At 39.9% G+C, this 18,920-nt stretch overlaps 1 protein-coding gene across 1 annotated transcript in view; it reads left to right on the top strand.

Annotated features, from left to right (window-relative positions):
- The window catches only part of LOC140242389 (uncharacterized), a 200,169-nt gene that overhangs the window by 146,016 nt on the left and 35,233 nt on the right, over positions 1 to 18,920 (top strand). The gene's annotated exons all lie outside the window — the stretch shown is intronic.

Raw genomic sequence — 18,920 nt, forward strand, 5'->3', positions numbered from 1 at the left:
CATTCGCTCAACTGCATCTGAAGAGACGACAAATATCTCTTACCAACAAGTGGGACAAATTACCATATCTCTGGCTGTTATGATCTAGTTAACATGTGTGAAAAGGTTGAAGGAGATTACACTTTCAATACACTTTCAAGCACCTTGGACACTCTGAGGAAACAAGTCGGCATGTCTATTAAGCCCCGCTAGGCATCAAAGAAATCATGGTGGTAAGGCGCAACTCCAACGCATAGATACCAATCAGGTGAGTTTCTAATACTTACCCTTTCACTTGCTCAGGATTAAACTGAGAATATTTAGATAAATTATGAATAAAAAGTCAGTTTTTGTGGAGCCCACCGGAGGTGAGGGGAGACTAAAAAGGGATTCCTTGCACATCTGTCTGTCCATCCGTCTGTCTGTTGTCCATCCGTCGTCCGTCCTTAATGCTACAAATGCTACAAAAGCTTGAATAACTCCTAACTTAAGACTTCAATTTCAATCAAACTTGGGGGAAGAGTGGTTGATATACAAAGTTACACATTTTGCTAAACATGAAGGTCACATGAAGGTCAAAAGTCACAGGCATTGGTCAATGAACTGTAGGGCCCAATGTTAATTTTTTACGGCGGGTTTCGATTATGGCTCATAACTTTTGATGTATACTGTAAAACGAGGAATGCTTGCGTGCCTTTTAATTTCACAAATTTTGCCAGCCCCTGATTCGCGAAATTGAAATGCATGCGAAAGTAGATTACAGAAGGACAACAGGACGTGGAAGATGACCTGGGAGCAGAAGGCTCTCTAAGACCAGGACTAAGGTAATGACTGGTAATGACTCTCCTTAGCAAGTCTCGTTCAGTTTCAAGCACTCAATAATGTCCTGACAAACTTGCATGTGTCAATTCTTCTGGTCATCACTCAGGAGTTTTGCCACCATCTTTGCGCAGATTTTCCGCGTGTCCAGATCTTCAGTGAGAATCTTCCAGACGCGGTCCAGATTCATACCCAGCTCATTTGCCATCATTCGAACAGTCAGCCGACGATCGCCATGCACCGTCTGCTTGACACGGTCAATGTTGACCTCAGTCCTGGTTGTTGAGGGCCTTCCACCCCTAGGGTCATCTTCCACATCCTCTCGTCCTTCTTTAAACCTTTTGCACCACTTAAAAATGTGTGTGTGTCGTTGTCTCATCTCCGAAAACTTGCTGCAGCAATCTCAGCACTTCTGATTGCGTTTTCCCCAACCGTAACAAAACTTCAAGTTCGTTCATTGCTCTGTGCTCATTGCTGAACAACCTGAAACAGAAGATGTGTATATATAAAACTAGAAAAGCACTCTGAGAGCACAGACCTCTGCCAAGCAGCTACTTTCCACCGATGATCTTGCTTTTCCCAAAGAGATTTTTGTCCTCTCCACCACTGGGGAAAAGCTCTTTGGGCTCTTCCATAGAGATCACTCATTTCCACCCATAGATATACATGCTGAAAAATCGCCCGATTTCCCAACTAGAAGCCTTTGTTATGTATGTCATAAGCCCTCAGCTGCGCAACACGCCTTCCCCTAGTAGAAACTAGAGCACGCACTTTAATGAGTGTTTGAAAACCTCAAAAATGTGCAGCTTGAACTCATAAGTTCATTGACTCTACCTGTCAACAGACCAATAATCCTCCAAAACTCTCAACAAAATTTTCGAATCACTACCAAATATTTAATCATTTGTTACTTGTGTCATTCTCAACCTTTCCTGTAAGTTTCATCCAAATCCGTTAACAACTTTTTGATTTTTTTTTTTTGCACACAGACAAACAAACCAACAAACCAATGGTAATGAAAACATAACCTCCTCCCTTGGCGGAGGTAATTATATAGAAAAAAAATCTGATGGCTGCAGAAAGCTAGAATCACAGTTAAATACTCAAGATAGATTGCTTTGAAGGTGAAAATCCTGAGTTTGAAGTTTGGGTTTGAAATAAATCTTTAATGATGCCAGTCCTGGAACTTTTCTGACACACCTCATAGATCTCATGACACATACTATCAGGGTGTTCTCTTTACTGTTTTATGCGAATTTGTAGCATCATTGCACTTGCCATGACACAATAAATGATTGTTGCTATACCTCTAGTATTGCTGCAAATGTGATATGGCTGCTGCTTGTGATGTACTGATTTTCATTCCGACTTTATATACAACTAAGTTGTTATTGTTGGATTTCACAGGCAAGCAAAGTGCCATTTGTTTTTTGCAAGTGCCCAATATGTTTTGATGAAAAGGTACAATTCTTTACTTTCACTGTGTTGAAAAAGATTCATAATTCTCTGCTGGACAAAATGTTTGCTTCCAATTAAAGGGTGTGTACAGTTGTGGTCGAGGTGAAGATTTAGCTTTTAACGTTTTGTGAGATATTCAGAAACCACTCTATGAGATGTCAAAGAGCATGCAGTTCTAAGGGGTATCAAAAGTTTATTCGATGAAAATCGGTTTTGAAATGGCTGAGATATCCAAAAACAAAGTGAAACAAAGAGATACTAATAAAGTTGGGGCATGTCGCCTTTTATTATTAGCACTTTTTTTTATATCTCAGCCATTTGAAAACCAATTTTCATCAAATAAACGTTGAATCCTTCTTAAAATTACATGCTCTTGCATATTTCATAAGAGACTTTTCATTATTTCACTTGGGAATGTTCAAAACATGAATCCCTACCTCAACCAGTACTGTACAGTCCCTTTAAAGTAGGAAAGAAATAGCTTCACTTGAAATGGATTCACTTCGTTCTTTTGTTCATTTTTGCCTCCGCCCATGTAAGGTGCTGCTGGAAGCAAGTTTTCAGGTTGTCCTCCTCCTGTCTGTTAGGTCTGAATGCCAATAATAAGCAAATAATCAATATTGGAGAAGGTAATGGGACAAACCATCACTTCCGAAGCGATCTGGATGTAGCTATCTTTCCGAAGCGCAGCTGAGGAAAGAAAGCTACATATATTCAGATCGCTGAGGTAGTGATAGTTTGTCTCATTGCGTGAAACCAAAAGTTGGTTACTTGCTTTATATTCCACATCTACATTCCCATTTTATTTCACACCTGAAACCATTTTAACTGTCTAAGAAAAAATATGATAGAAAATCTATGGAACAAGACAAGGGAGGGGGGCAGGGGAGAACAACACAGGTAGTTAGAATGTCTACATGAAAACTGCAGATAAACGTTTTGGGCTACTTAGAGTCTACACCTATCCTTGGTAGGTAGGCCTATAGCTATAGGTATGCTTAGGGCTTGGGCTACATTCACATACTAATCCTTGTTGCTAGAAACTTCAAAACTTCAAAAAGGCAACTGTAGACAGTTCAAATGACGCAAACTCACCACTAGACTACCATGATAATGTACACACATGGTAGGTAACCTGCAAGTCAACTATAGACTTAGCTGACCACGCAGCGCTTTGTGGCACCAAAGTAAAAATGTGTTGCACGGTGTACTATCATCATGATAGTACACAGTGCATTTATGATAATGATTTGGGTTTAAAGAAGAAATATTGGAAGGGGGAATTTAAATCATTGGGCTTAAAGGAGAAACATTCGGGCCTACATGGGAAATGTATAATGACAATTTGGGCTTAAAGAAGAAAGAATGAAAGGGAATTTATAACTCAGGCTTTAAGGAATAACATTAAATGTATAATGATAATTTTGGCTTAAAGAAGTAACTTTGGAAGCAAGGTAATCAGTACGTGGATTATTTGAGCAACAGTTCAAAAGACGTGTCTCAAAGGTCAAAATTAATATGCGATACATATTGGTTGCTGAAGTCACGATGCTCATTGGTCATTGAAGTCCATAGAATTGTGATTGGCTGATAGTCTGAAACGAGATCATGCTTTTCCTAAGTATATTAAGTCAAGTAAGATCTGACATGTTTTATATTTTCAATTCTTCTCTGAGCTCGAACCATCCTCACACCCTTTGTAGCTTATAGTGTTACATTCAGTTCAACATATCTGGCGCACAGTTTACTGTTGAGTGGTTGGTGTCTACATGGAAAGGCGTGAGAGAAACAGTACCTCGAAGCAGGGTCAAGCGACTTGGCGATCTTGACATCGGGATGGAGGTCCCAGTCTCCTGTAAGCAGGGACGATTCAGGGCACAAATTATCAGCCTACGTAAGTATATTTTTATTCTGTGTCGTCCTATTCTTAACTACATTTTTGGTTCCAAATCTCAATGCTACACGTAAATGCTAAAGCTTTGAATAATGTAATGAACATGTTCTTGACTATTTTTAACTTTTACAACTTATTTGCCTCTGTACCTGCACAGTAGTCATTGCTCATGTTATATCTCTTCAAATCAATTCTTGTATATGCATGTAAATGCAGAAAAATGGACTGTGAAACTTTTACAGCATGAAAGTTATACACATGTATACTTACAGTCAAGCCATCAGACTTTGCCGTATCTGCTCTGAGGATTCTGAGTTTTCTTTCTATGCCAGGAACCTGAAGAGACATCTTGCAGCCAGGGGCTCTACGGTACCAGGAGAGTTCAACAAGCTATCAACAAAGTTTGTTCTCTCCTCAGATCTGAAGTTCTCAAACCAAAAACCAACAAGCAGGACAGCACTGACAGAATATCCCTTGTGACCATCTCTCATCCCAATCTACCCCCTCTCCACAATATCCTTCATGACAATCACTATATCCTTCACACCTCTGATTGTCTCTTACAGGCCATTCCTAATACTCTCATCTTGGCACACCGAAGCCCCCACATCCTCAAGGATCTCATTGTTCGTGCTGAAGTACCCTCCCTCACTGACAATTCTCCCTTACAGCATGGCACATTCAGATGTTAAGCCAGCAGGTGCATCATTATAGTATACACATCCATGGGAGTGACTCTTTCACAAGCAACTCTACCGGCCTCTCTCACCACACCAAGGGCAACATCACTTGTACCGCCACTAATGTTGTGTATCTTATCACTTGCAGAGTTTGTGGGATCCATATGTTGGGGAAACCAAGACAACATTCAAAAGATGCTTTTATGGACACAGATCTACTGTCAACACAGCCAAGCTAGATACTCCAGTGGGCCACTATTTCAATCTTCCCAATCACTCCATCACTGATACGACTCTACAAGGCATTGCTCCTTATCTTGTTTGATGTTGCCTCCCTATTCATCCTTATCCTTCAAAGGCTGCTTGGCCCCATGGTCCATGGGATCATCACTGACCCTCCTCTGCCTTTTGCCTGTCCACCCTCCTGCTCTAATCCCCCTTCCTTTACCTGTTGGGCTCTTTGCCCAACAGCTCCCACCCTCCCCTTTTGTTTTCTTTGTTCTGTCTCCCTAAGCTGTCCCAGCCCGTTCTTGTTGTGTGAAGTCCTTTAATATATGTGATTGCCTTCCCTGCCTGTTTGCCATTTTGACTCTGATGAAGATTCTGCTAGGATCAAAAGCTGAGGCCCCTTTTGACTTCATTTTACTCCATTGGCTCCCACTATTTTGAAAGCAGTTTTCAGCAGCTTTTTTGATACATTATCGTATAGTGTACTTGTTAAGTTGTTTATGATAATGTTGTATAAAGTGCTACAAATTTGTACTGTCTTTACTCATACGATGTGCTCCTAACTTGAAATTTTGTTGTTTTGTTTATTTGCTTTGCAGAGACCACAGCGTACTGCAGTTCAGCATCACTGTTTCATTCGTAGCCAAAATGCTGCCGCATGCCATGAGCTTCCCTATGCAGACGCTGCCCCAGGCCACTAAGTGGCTGGCCTGATCAACAAACCTACCACAGTTCCAGTCAACAACTCTGACAATAGCTCTCTTGATGACTTCGAGGATTCATTGGTTTTCTGTGCAGATCCGACAGACGCCAATTCATCCTTTATTGGAGTTCCCGACAGCCTGGTCATCTCCACAGCCGACAATACATACCCATTCTCCCTTGAAGACGCCGCCTCATCATCCCCCAAAGCCGTAGAATATGTACCCAACAGCCCAGCCCTGTTGTCCTTCAAAGCCGCGAAAGATGTTCCTGACAATGCAGCCCCATTATCCCCAAAACTATCAATGAAATCAAAGAAGACACATCCTCCTCCTCCCGTGAAGATGCCCAAATGAACAGCACATCCCTCTCTGAGCTACGAATGATCGCACTAGTGATGGAAGACAACCGGAGACTCAACGAAGAGAATGGGGATCTTGTGCGGAGGAACAATGAACTTGAGCTTCAGCTTGATGAGCTCAGGAAGGAGAAGGAGCTGCTTCCAGTGAAAACTTTCCCGGACTATCATGCCATGCTGCCAGACGGAAAGGGGATGTTAGGGGCAGACAACGCAACTGTCATTGACAAGGATGTTTATGATCACGCGTATGACTTGTCATCGGGGGCGAGGGAGCTAATTGTAAAGCTGCTGGACAAGGTTATTTCCGTTGAGGAACTTGCCCGTAGCAACTTTCATGGCAGCTTAGTATACACTGGGAAGGAATGGAAGACAAAGGAGGCATTGAGGAAGAACATTGCATTTTGTGCACTTCTCATTCAGGCTGAGTTACAGTTTCCGGGACAAACAACCGAAAGCAAGTTCTCAACAGAGCTCAGAGACGCGGTAAATGCAAAGTGCAGAAAGAGTGCTTTCAAGCTTGGGAGGCGGTGATTGTGGCTTGAACAGATGACAATTCTGCTGTACTGTACTGTACTGTACTTTATTTATTCTCAAGTAGACGTCATGTGGAAAGCTCGTTAGCAGCTTGCAACTTCAATCGATTAATTAAGCAGCCATCATTCATATGCATCTCAAGGTAGCATTAATAGCTTTGTAAATTTACTTTTATGGATGACATGTATATATCGTACCCATGCAAGTTGGTTTTCTTACATAAATAAATGTTAGTGGAAAATTGAGCAAAGAAAATGGGATTCCATCGGGATTCGAACCCGAGACCTCCGAATTGCTAGCCTGGTGCTCTACCGACTGAGCTATAGAAAGCACTAGTTCAGTGTTCGTCCCAGAAACCCTAAATTCTCAATGCTCGGATGGTCAGAAGCTATAGCAGTGTGTTTGTGTGTGGCACACACGTACACACCAAAACTTCTTCATTTGTTACATAAATAAATGTTGACAGGTATACACATCAGGTTTTCATGTGTAAATGGCAAATGGGGTACTGTTTATCAAACAACCAGAGGTGGGGGAAGACCAAGGGATCGCCTGCGGCATCTGTCTCTCTGTCTGTCCGTCCGTCGACTGTCCGTCTGTTGTTTGTTGTCCGTCTGTAAGGCTACAGAAACATGAATAACTCTTCTTTACTGAGGACTTCAATCACAATTAAACTTGGAGAGATGGATGGTTAAACAAAGTTAAACATTTTACTAAGCATTATGGTTACCTAAGGTCAAAGGTCACAGACAGGGGTTAATGAACTCTAGGGCCCAAAGTCAAGTTTTTATAGCACATTTTGATTATGGCTCATAACTTCTGATGGATATGTCCATTTGTGACCAAACTTGGATGGTAGATATCCCTTAAGGAGTTAAAGTTTATCACAAGGTCAAAGGTCACAGATGGGTTAAACTTTTAGGGCTCAATGTTAAGTTTTTAGGCACATTTCAACTATGGCTCATAACTTTTGATCCATATTTCAGTTTGTGACGTCACCAAACTTGGCTTTTAAATGTCCCAGGGGGGGGGGTTGAATGTCACCACAGGGTCAAAGGTCATAGGCGGGGTAAATGAACTTCCGGAAGTTAGGAAAAAATGAATTTCTTCTACGCAAATGTGTGAGACACATTTTGGCACTTGCCTTGTCTTTGCAAATAATTCTACGAAGCTCTTGTACTAATTACACTTTGCCTGGATTCCACTTTATAACAATAAGTTAGAGTTTTACAAATGTGTTGTACATTTGTGGGCGAGACACGTTGTAGCACTTACCTTGATTAAAGCTAATGAACATTTTATGTTCGATGTTGTTGGTTGCTTGTGTGGGTGTGTGTGTATGTGTGTGCATGTTTTAAATGTCATGTTGCATGTTCATTATCTGAAAAATGTGCACGCGATTCAGGTATTTCAAACTGATCGCGATAGTTGTTTATTAATATAGTTCCCGAACAGCACCAAGGAAAGTAAATGCTCATTAGCACTAGGATTGCCATGGCGACTTTTTTTTTTTTTTTTTAGGTGATCCGAGTATCCTCTCGGATCACCTTCTGTATCTGTACTGATTCTTTAATCTTCTTCTTCTTCTTTATTTGTTTCTTTATTTCTCCTCAAAATTTGTGCAGAGGTTAGCTCAGAAAGTCCTCTGCCTATCCATTTCAAAATCATACCGTGTATGTATCATGTCACAAAGATGACAGATCTAATGTATCATTGTGATCAGTCGACCATGACATCACGATGACGTCATTATATGAAAACACATTTTCATTCATATCTCGTTAATGGAATGGAAATTTTCAATGAAATTTACGTCACATATATTTCAAGTCAAGCGCATTCTACTCATATTATCAAAATTCATATTTATTATTAAAACGTGCACGTACGCGCGCGTTGAAATATTTGTATGCTCCAATTGAGCTAAAAATCTTTTTGCACACGTTTCAGACCATTTGGAGCATTTTTTGAAAAATTGAAAAAATCGGACGGACGCGTACGCGCGCGCACATATACGCACGCACAGCTCATATGCAATAAAAATTTCCCGTTTTTTCACATTTATCAGATGCCTGAAATGTCAAGGAATTTTTCTACCAAGTTTTAAGTCAATGCAACTCAATATGACGTCATATGGGCCCGTCAAAGTTGAAATTCCACGCGCGCGTCAATGGCGATATACAGTGCAACAATGCCAAAAAACCGCCAATTTTAAATCGGATTTTACTCGTCAGGATGGACGGTGACCCCCCATTTTCTTTACATATTTTGAAAGCTGATGAGTTGTACATATGATTTCATGGGTTGGCGATACTTAAAAAATGATTAAAAGATAGCAAATTTCTTAATAAAGTAAAAGTAAATTTTCAAAATGACGTCATCAAATTTCAAGTTCACTCGAGCGTATCTCACTTATCCTTCGCCAATTTTCACCCAGTTTTCAGTATGTTGTAGCTTATTAAATGTACTTTTATATTTATAATCACAAAATTTTGATTGGATGACGTCATCACCTCGTAAAAATGGATTGAAAGTATCCTTGTAAAATTTGACCAGTTTACGTGTTATCTCTATGGGAGTGCAGTTTTTCTGGAAATGAAAATTGACATGACTATATTTATCGAGCACTAGCTCACTTATACTTCAATGAATTTCTCCCAGATTTTGATTTGTTGTAGCTGAGACTTTGGGCTATCGTAAATGTGCCCTTCATTTTTTCATACTGTGTCGGGATGACGTCCAAAAACTTGGTTGAAATTAAAGCTTATCTTCGATGTATTTTCATATTAATTTCCTTTTGCAACTTTCTTTGCAATAACTCAAGAAGAACAAGCCCTATCTACCCAATATTTCGCACATGTTTAGTTCACGCTACGTACATCATTTCATAAAATAACAATTACTTGACCGGACACAATCTGCGGTATGTAAATTAGGGTCAAAGGTCATAAATGGTTCATCCTGTATCTAAGTGAATACATGTCCTGTCTCTCCCATATTTTGCACACGCAAAGGTCAGGTTACAAGAATCATTTCACAAAATAACCACTCTTTCCTCAGATGCCATCTTGTCTGTGCAAAGTGGGGTCAAAAGGTCATATGTACTTCTTTCTGTTTCTTCGTTATGACGTGTTATCTCTATGGGAGGGAATTTTTCTAGATGTGAAAATTGACATGATTGTCTTTATCGAGCACTAGCTCACTTACCCTTCGGTGAATATTTCTCAGATTTTAATATGTTGTAACTGAGACTTTGTGCTGTCGTTACGTACCCTTTGTCTTTTCATATGATGTCGGGATCATGTTAAAATACTTGACTGAAATTAAAGCTTATCTTCGATGTATTGAGATATTTCTATGTTTCTGCAACTTTCTTTGCAATAACTCAAGAAAAACAGCCCCTATCACCCCCATATTTTGCACATGTTTAGTTCATGTCACGTACATTATTTCATAAAATAACAACTACTTGATCGGACAACATATTGGGTATGTAAATTATGGTCAAAGGTCACAAATGTTTCATCCTGTATCTTGGTGAATACATGTCTTATCTTTCCCATATTTTGCACACGCAAAGATAATGTTACAAGAATCATTTCACAAAATTACCACTTTTTGCTCAGATGCCATCTAGGTTGTGCAAAGTGGTGTCAAAGGTCATATGTACTTGTTGCTGTATCTTCGTTATAGTGTATACAGATTTGGTGCCAAAGATGGCAGATATGACTCCCTTTTCTAAATGAGAATCCAAACATCACACGGCCAATGTCTCTGAATACACATGAAACCTGCATGGTCATGCCTATTGCGATCAGGACTTGAATCATTGATTAAAAAAAAATCGGATCACCTTAATTTTTTAGTGATGACAAATTACAATCTCTAGTTTGTTTGTTTTTTTGTCGGTTTAAAAATCTGACTCGGCATCCAAGGCCTGTCACGTTTGCCTATCCCGTCTTACCTTCACATTTCACGTCCGTCCAGCTAAGCATTTTGTCCATATTGGCCTGTAACGGGGCTGCTGTGAACATAGTGTAAATGCAGCGTAGAGTGTATCATCTTGCTTTTTATAGAGAGATGTCTTTCTCTTCGCATGTTGCATGTTTGTGGGAGTGTTAGTGTGACAATTGTGAAATGCAGTACAAATTAGATAGTCCGGCAGCCATGGGGGTAAGATTGCATTGGAATGTTATAGTTTTTTTTTTTTTTATTGATATTGACTGTTAAGACCTTCTATTTTAAGAATCCACATGCTGGAGCACTGTCAGCATTGAGCAATTTGAGATATACGCGGAAATCCAAGATGGCCGTCGGCGGCCATCTTGAAAATGCTATTTACTTACTTTTAACCCCCCTAGCACATCAAAAATGGGCATTGAAGGTTTTTAGGGATGGAGAATTCAAATCTGAGGTTAGTTTCAGGATATTACTATGTTTTGATGTCTTAAAATAAAATGGCAGCCATTTTTCAAGATGGCCGCCATATAAACATGCTGTAGTGTAGACTATGTAGAATCGCGGAAAGACCTGACTTATCATTTAAGATTTTCTCTTCTTTTTTTTTTTTTTTTGGACAAGTGAGGTGCATAATGTAAAAAAAAAAATATGAAGATTAAGGCCTAAAGCTTAGATTCATTGATAGAAATAATACAGGTTAATCCTATTATAACGAAGTCGCTTATAACGAATGACCGCTTACAACAAAGCAATGCTAGCTGAAGTCCCGATTCTCTGTAAATACAAACCTATAGCAAAGCGATTCGCATACAACGTAATTCGCTTATAACGAAGTATTTTATGTGATCCCAAGCATTTCGTTATAACAGGATTTAACTGTAGTATTATCAGAAGTATTTCAAAATAGTCATGTTGCTTTTCTGTATACATTATTGGTATACACATAATTTCAAGGTATCTTTTTTGATATGATTTTTTAAAATACTTCTTGATTGTTTTGAAAGTGATCTCTTTTGGGTGATACAATATAATGATCAAACTGGAACCTTAATGGCTGTTGAAGATTTTTTTTTTACATCACCCTGCTGTTGGAGGACCTGTCCTTGCAGAAGAGTAGTGTGAAACAATTCAACAATCATACCTGAATGATGTGCTTGTTCCCTTGTAGTGTCACCATTGGTTACACTGCTACAGGCAGAGGTGATAAAACAGATCTTCTGTTCTGGCAAGAACCAAATATTTAAATTTGTTTACTACTTTATTTGGTTTAGATGTATGGATCATGTTCCTGAATATCAGTCTTTCCGTGAAGATACTTACTGTTTATGCATCTATTTCATCTGCTTCTTCTGGATGGCTGGTAATATCTCTTGCCTCTCTCTTTTGGTCATTGTGACAAGTTAATGAGCCGTTACATGCACAAAATATTGTACAGGCAAGATTTGCCTTATGGCAGCCACAGCCAGATGTTCTGCAAGGCATTTCACCGGAACATGTACACCGAATAAGTTTTAGGATGCTTTCAGGAGCCAGCTGTATTTCTGGAGAAAGTGTCACTGGTAGGAGGGATTTTGTTTTCTCTTCCTTCATATATCCATACTTTGTTGGGTCTGGTACTGTAGGATTGAGATCCAGGGCCTTTCTCCAAATCCATGTCTGAAGGTGGGCACGTTTCACATTTTCAGGGAAGGCTTCTGTTGTCGGTGGCAAGGAAGACAGATTTGGCATGCTCGTTGCCCCTGGTCGTCCTACTTTTGATCGCCATGTGCTCCAACGTGCCTCTGTCCTTGATGTAGCACGTGGTTGCCCGTAACAAGCTCCAATAAGTGCAGTCGCTTCATGCATAACATCAGCCACGTCAGCCTCAATGTCTCCTACTGACTCCAACCGTATCCCAGGATTGTTTCTAAGGACTTTCAGCAGAGTTCCTTTACCGATGCCGAAACATGCCCCAACTGTGTCACAGCCGGTCAGTGCGTGACCAGGCAGCATCAGATGGACGATATCTTTGTGCTTGTTGATTGTTGCAGGTATGTCAATGACTCTCCTGTCTTTGATTGGGGACTCCATCACTAAAGGTGATGTAAGACCTTGCTCATGATAATGATGGAGCAGAAGGATATACACATCTGTATCGTCGGCGATCACTTGAGTGAAACTTCCTTCATCGGATGCCAGTTTGATGGCTTGCGTGACAATGATGGTGTCGGCTTCCTCATGTTTAGTGGACAAATCCTGCCTCTGTGTTTGTGACCCATCTGGATGAACTTCAACAGGGGTTGCTTCTTTGTCAGTTATGATAAGCTTGTGTCTGTTCTCTTTCATGAAATGGCCGTCAGATTGAAGTTCTGTGGATATGATGGGAATTAGTTGTCTTTTGTTCTCGCTAACTGTGAGGGTTAGTTTCTGGGGAGGAAGAGGTGAAGACGGGTCGAGTTGATATACCCGCGATCCATCATTTCCCCTGGATGACCTGGTTGCACACTTCATGCTGTAATCATAGTAGCGATCGAAGACTAGATATGTATCTCCAGATTTCAGGTAGTTGGCTACCTTGCTCTTGAATTTGTTAACGTAATCCATCACAGTTGCTTGTCTTGATGGTGATGATGATGGCCAGCTGGGGTTCCACAGGAGGGCACAGTCATCAATCACTGTGCGTATTTCACCTTGTCTTCCTGTCTGGCTTGTCGAAACTTCAACCTTTGTCTGATTCTTCAAGGTGGCCTTGGATTTAGCAATTCGCATGTCACCACAGTCATCAAACAACGCTGTAGGCACTGGTGAGAGTTCACAAGACATCACATCACGGAAATTTAGATCCCTTGAACTTGCTTGTAGTCCAGTCACTCGTGAGTAGATCAATTTGGTGTCATACACTTTTGACTCACCAAAGTTGATGGCCTTCTTCCCCATGCTCATCAATACCACCTTCTTTGAAATTGGAGCATAGAAACCTTCTGGCAGATTTTGTTCAAATTCGTTCATCTGCTTCATTCCTATTGCATGTGCATCATCTACATTCACTGACTCTGGAGCAATACGGCCATTCACAACATTGACGATGGCTTTTGGATGATCCGTTGCCTTCAAGGGGTGGATGCAGGTATCTAATTTACTTCTGATACCCTTTCTGTCGAAGTTGTCTGCGGAGATACGAGATGCATACTCTTCTTTGTGTTTTGTTACACTGGAACAAGATGCATTTTCCCGAATGTCAAACAGTTCTTGAAGCAACTCTCCGCAAACATGCAAACTCAGGGCCCACGTCTTCAAGGTCTCGGGTTTGAGTGTGATTCCGATGATGCCACACTTGCCATGCCCATACCTCATGAAGGTACTCTCTATGAACATATCGCTCCAGATGCCGTTCCAGATCCCTCGGATATGGCGCATGACATGCTCACCTTGCAAGAAATTCCGAAGGACATCTTCCGGAAGAGCCTCCATGCTTCTTAGATAGAGCATAAAATATCGAGCATAATTAATGTGTGCGGATGCAAAGAAGTAGGGGATCATGAGCTTCACTGTCTGGAGATGAAGGGCCCAATCAGCTTCTCTTTCTGCCCTCACATACATCATCGTGATGAGCACAGGCTTGATGAGATTATGAACCCACATCTTTGTTGTGCGACTCTGAAGTGCAAGGTTCTCCAGTTCAGACATAAGCTCTCCTTGGGACTGCACATGCACAGTTGAAAGAGTATCTCGAAGGAGCTCTTCGGCTACCATCCGCATGGCTCTCATATTCATAGGGAATTTCTTTCCTGTCATCATCTTGCCAACACCTCCAAACGTGGATGCCAATATCTCTGCAAGACCAGTGTCAGCCATAAGTGTTCCAACAGAACCAACAAAACTCATCAACAAGTGCATACCACCCAGCCTAGGAATGAGGTTCTGATACAATTCTGGGTATGACCATTTTACATCTACCACAACCTTGTATAGCTGTTGGTCAACTGTGAACAGTGTGTATTTCTGACCGTTTTTTTCTGTCATCTCTTGTGCTTTACTCATGGCTGTCATTATTGTGTCAGGGTGAGCAGGGGGCATGTCAATCAATGGTATCAAGTATACTGTCTTTGTTCTAGGTTGTAGGGGTTTCCCTTCATCACGGCATAGACCTGTATTGTAACCATTGAACTCTGGAGTGTCGTCATGCTGAATTACCTCTTTCAGGAAACTGAAGTCCTTTTCACTGGCTTGTTGTGTTGACACCGCCATCTGTGCAATGACTTTCAACGGTGGAACTTGGTACTTAATCGTTGGCATCTCTGGCTTCTTTGGACCGTTGTACCTCACTGTGTCAATTTTGTAGTCAATTTTTCTGGACATTTCAGTTTTCTTCAGACGTGAGACTTCGTGTTGGTCAGGTTGGTCAGAGTTGCCCTCAGGTTGTGTCATAAGGACAGCTAATGAATGAGTTGACAATTTCCCATTCTGAGATGAAATATCTGCATCAAAGTTGTCAGCGACGAACTGCACAAGACCACCTTCAGCATTTAATATGGCAGTCAATTCACTCATCTTGGCTGTTTCTACGGCTACTGATCTCTTGAAGCGTAATAATTCATCATATGTGCATGTCACACCGAAGTCATTCATAGTCCTTACCAACTCCTTGGAATCTCTCAAAAGGACGGCTAAGGTAATCTGTAACTCTGTTGGAGAGTCTGTCAGTACAGATGTGATCATATTTGCAATGAGAAAAGCTGGTAGTGTGTTGTCCAGCCTTGGAGATAACTGTGATAAAAGACGGAGGACTGTGTCACTTGACTTCTTCTTTATTTCTTCAAGATTCATGCCGATATGGTACTTGCTTCTGTCGACTAGTATTCTCTGGGTTTCTTCACATATCTTGTCCTTCACCCATGAAATCGCAATGTCACTGTCTTCTAAGTCTGGGACGATTTGGAGGATGTCCTTTGCCCTGCTTTTGAATGCTAGAATTGTTGCTACGCCAGGTGATGATAGGGTAATAAGACTGTCCTTAAAGTGTTCTGATAGTTTTGTGACAAGAACTCTACAAGACACGGCCTGTCCTCCATTCTCTGTGTACATCGCATAGAGGTCTACAGAATTCCACATTTTAGTCTGGTCATTTTCCATTCTCTCCACAACTGCTTCAAAAGCTTCATCTTTCGATTCAGTTTCCGTTTTTGTACCATCTGCGTAAGGAGTGTAACGGGTCAATCTGAACTTCAAACGACAATCTACATGATAGCGTGCATCTGCAGCATGCAGGTCACTCAGGGCTCCTGCTATCCTGAGTCTGACTTCTGAAGCCCACTTGTCATCTCTTTCATCACATATGTCTAGAATCTCTTATTTTAAAGTTCTGTTGTCTGCTCTTTCTACTTGTCTGCAAACAAAGGCAGGCCGCCACCTTGAGGGGTTCTTCTTATTTTTCTCAGTCACACATACTTCACCACAGTACAGGCAATGTTGAAAAAAATTGAAATGTGGAATGTCAGAACGCTTCTCTCTTTTTTGTGGATTCTGTGAAGTACTTGCTTGATCATTACTTTGCGGTTTGTAGCTCTCTTCACATTTGAGGGATGACAATAGCTGTCAGTGCAAGTTCTATGAGCTTGTATGTGACTACCAATCTCATGTTTCTCATGAATACCATCATTGTACTCTTTGCTACACTTTATTGTCGTCTTTATATGTTTTTCTGTGATGTTTGATAATTCTTCTTTTCTACCACCACAGTTAAACCTCCATTCAAAGAAGCACCCTTCCTCCATTTTTATATTGGGGAAATCCAAATCTGTGACACAAAGAAATAAATGAAATAGTGTGAGAGTTTGATTTGGCAATGTCTATTATTTATGTATGAGCCAAATGGTAACTTGTTGGAATATTTATTTTAAATCCAGCTACATGAACATTCCTTTCAAAAAGCACAAAAACGTGTTAATTCCATAGCTCGCAAAATGGGTCAAATCCAATCAAATAGATAGGGCCTATGTTTCTTTTTTGTAATGAATATTTCTGTAAAGCTTTAGATAATGGTTTTGTCCACTATTTTTCTAAGCCGAATGGTAAGCAGTTGACATATCCATTTCAAATTCAGCCACATAAATACCTTTAAAAAAGGACAAAAACTGCATCTTTTGCAAAAACAATTTAAATCCGTAGCTTGATTTTATAATTACATGTTCTTTGGTGGAGCCATCTTGGAAAAAAATTGCGACACTGATTAATTGGTCAAGTGGGTTTAAGCCGTTTTGTATAAAAAAAAAAAAAAAAAAAAAAATGCTCATTAAAATCTTTGGAAATATGTAACTTGCCAAAAATCCGGTGTCACATCACTGTAGGACTATCTCTCCCCTCTTGTTTGAAATAATAAAAACGCAAAATGTGGATTTTGCGATCAGGCTCTTCATATATATACATACATTTTATGCATGTGTGTGTGTTCACAGAAGTTTATGGACTTACCTTAGGTTTAGTAGGTTTTGTGTAGGGCCAAACAAGGGATGTCCACATCTAACTGAGACAAATGTGGTTCACACTGTATAGGTTGACAGATTAAGTGCTGTACCACACATACCCGCTGTAAACATGTGCAGGTCATTTGCCTGTATCATGGGTGTGTACATAGATATAGATCCATAAAGAGCTCTCTATATTAAGGTGCACCAAGGCAGAAAACCAAAAAATGTATCTATGCAATTGTACATCATGGTTCTGCATAACGGTAACTTCATTTGAGTACTATTTATTATCTGAATTTAGAACAAATTCCATTGTTTGCATAGGTCTTTTACAAAACTAAAAAAGACATTTTAAAAATTACTTAAAGTCACTTTGCAAGACAGCTCCTATGATTAACAACACCACAATTTTTACGGTATTCTAAAGTGCATTGGGATGTATACACTTAAATTGGAAAACTAAGGTCTAGTTATGTAGACTATCACTTAATATGACTTGGACTAGAATGATTATATTTTATGAAAGGATTCTATATTCATGTGGACATAATGCTTTATTGAAATATGATAGGGAAATGTTATGCTATCACCCTAAAGTAGTTTGGACCTATGATACTATTATCTTAGCAGTTATTTCCCAATCACTTCTCAGTATCATTTTTGTTATGCATAGATCTACCACAATTTTGTATAAGTGGGACTGAAGAACTGGTTTGGAAAGACAGCAAGGTTCTGGAGTATCTAATAATCTACACATATTCATGAATAAGATGCTTTTTTTTTAGGTACTTTAATGAACTGTCATTTACCATAAACAACACTTTTTCTTTTTTTTTAATCAATAATGATAATACATGTAGTAATAAAGGAAAATTACTTACTAGAATTGAATAGAAACCTTTGGTTGCAAGTAACTTCCTTCACTTCTGACCAATCAGATCCCAGCATTTGGGGGATTCCCCTGATACTGATTGTGATAGTCTGTGCTTTCAGACACTCTGATAAAAATGTGGATTTACTCTAAAAATAAGTAGGGCATCTTGGATTTCCATGTATATCTCAAATTGCTCAATGCTGACAGAGCTCCAGCATGTGGATTGATAAAATAGAAGGTCTAAACATTCAATATCACTTTAAAAAAAAAACTATAATATTCCAATGCAACCTAAGCCCCAAAATCAGGGTTTGGCTGCCGGACTAAGAGCTCTGTTTTTGGTGTAAGCATTCACTGCAAAACCTCTTTTTCTATGTCATATTTTCATTTCCATTTCCATGTACATTGAATTCGTAGTCATTTGAAATATCTTGTGCATATTTGTATTGTAGTATGTCAGTTCTACCCTGAAGTGTTTATGATGTGAAAAATGATAATATGAAATGTGTTTTTATGCCTCCGCCACGAAGTGTCGCCGGAGGCATTATATTTTCGGGTTGTCCGTCCTTCCGTCCGTAATGCATTTTGTGGACAGCGTAACTAAAAAACCTTTTAAGTTATCCTAATGAGACTTGGTATGTATATGCATGAATGGACGAAGTTGTGCTTATCAGCTTTTTTTTGGGGGGGGGGGCACATGCTCAAGGTCAAAAGGTCACTTAAGGTCAAATGCTCAAAATTTCACTATTTCCCCCATATCTATGCAATGCCTGGAATTTTTTCTGGAAACTTGGTGTATACATGTAATACAAAATAAAGATTCTCCAGAGAGAGTTTCAGGACATGAGGTCAAAGGTCAGAGGTCAAGTGAAAATGTTAAAATTTCAATTTTTACTCCATATTTTAGAAATGGTTCAAACTATCTTTATAGAACTAAGTACATATGCATGTACTGACTAGCAGTGATTATCTAGAGAATGTGGAG

Source organism: Diadema setosum, chromosome 19 (assembly GCF_964275005.1).
Source record: "Diadema setosum chromosome 19, eeDiaSeto1, whole genome shotgun sequence".
Classification (NCBI taxonomy): Eukaryota; Metazoa; Echinodermata; class Echinoidea; order Diadematoida; family Diadematidae; genus Diadema; species Diadema setosum.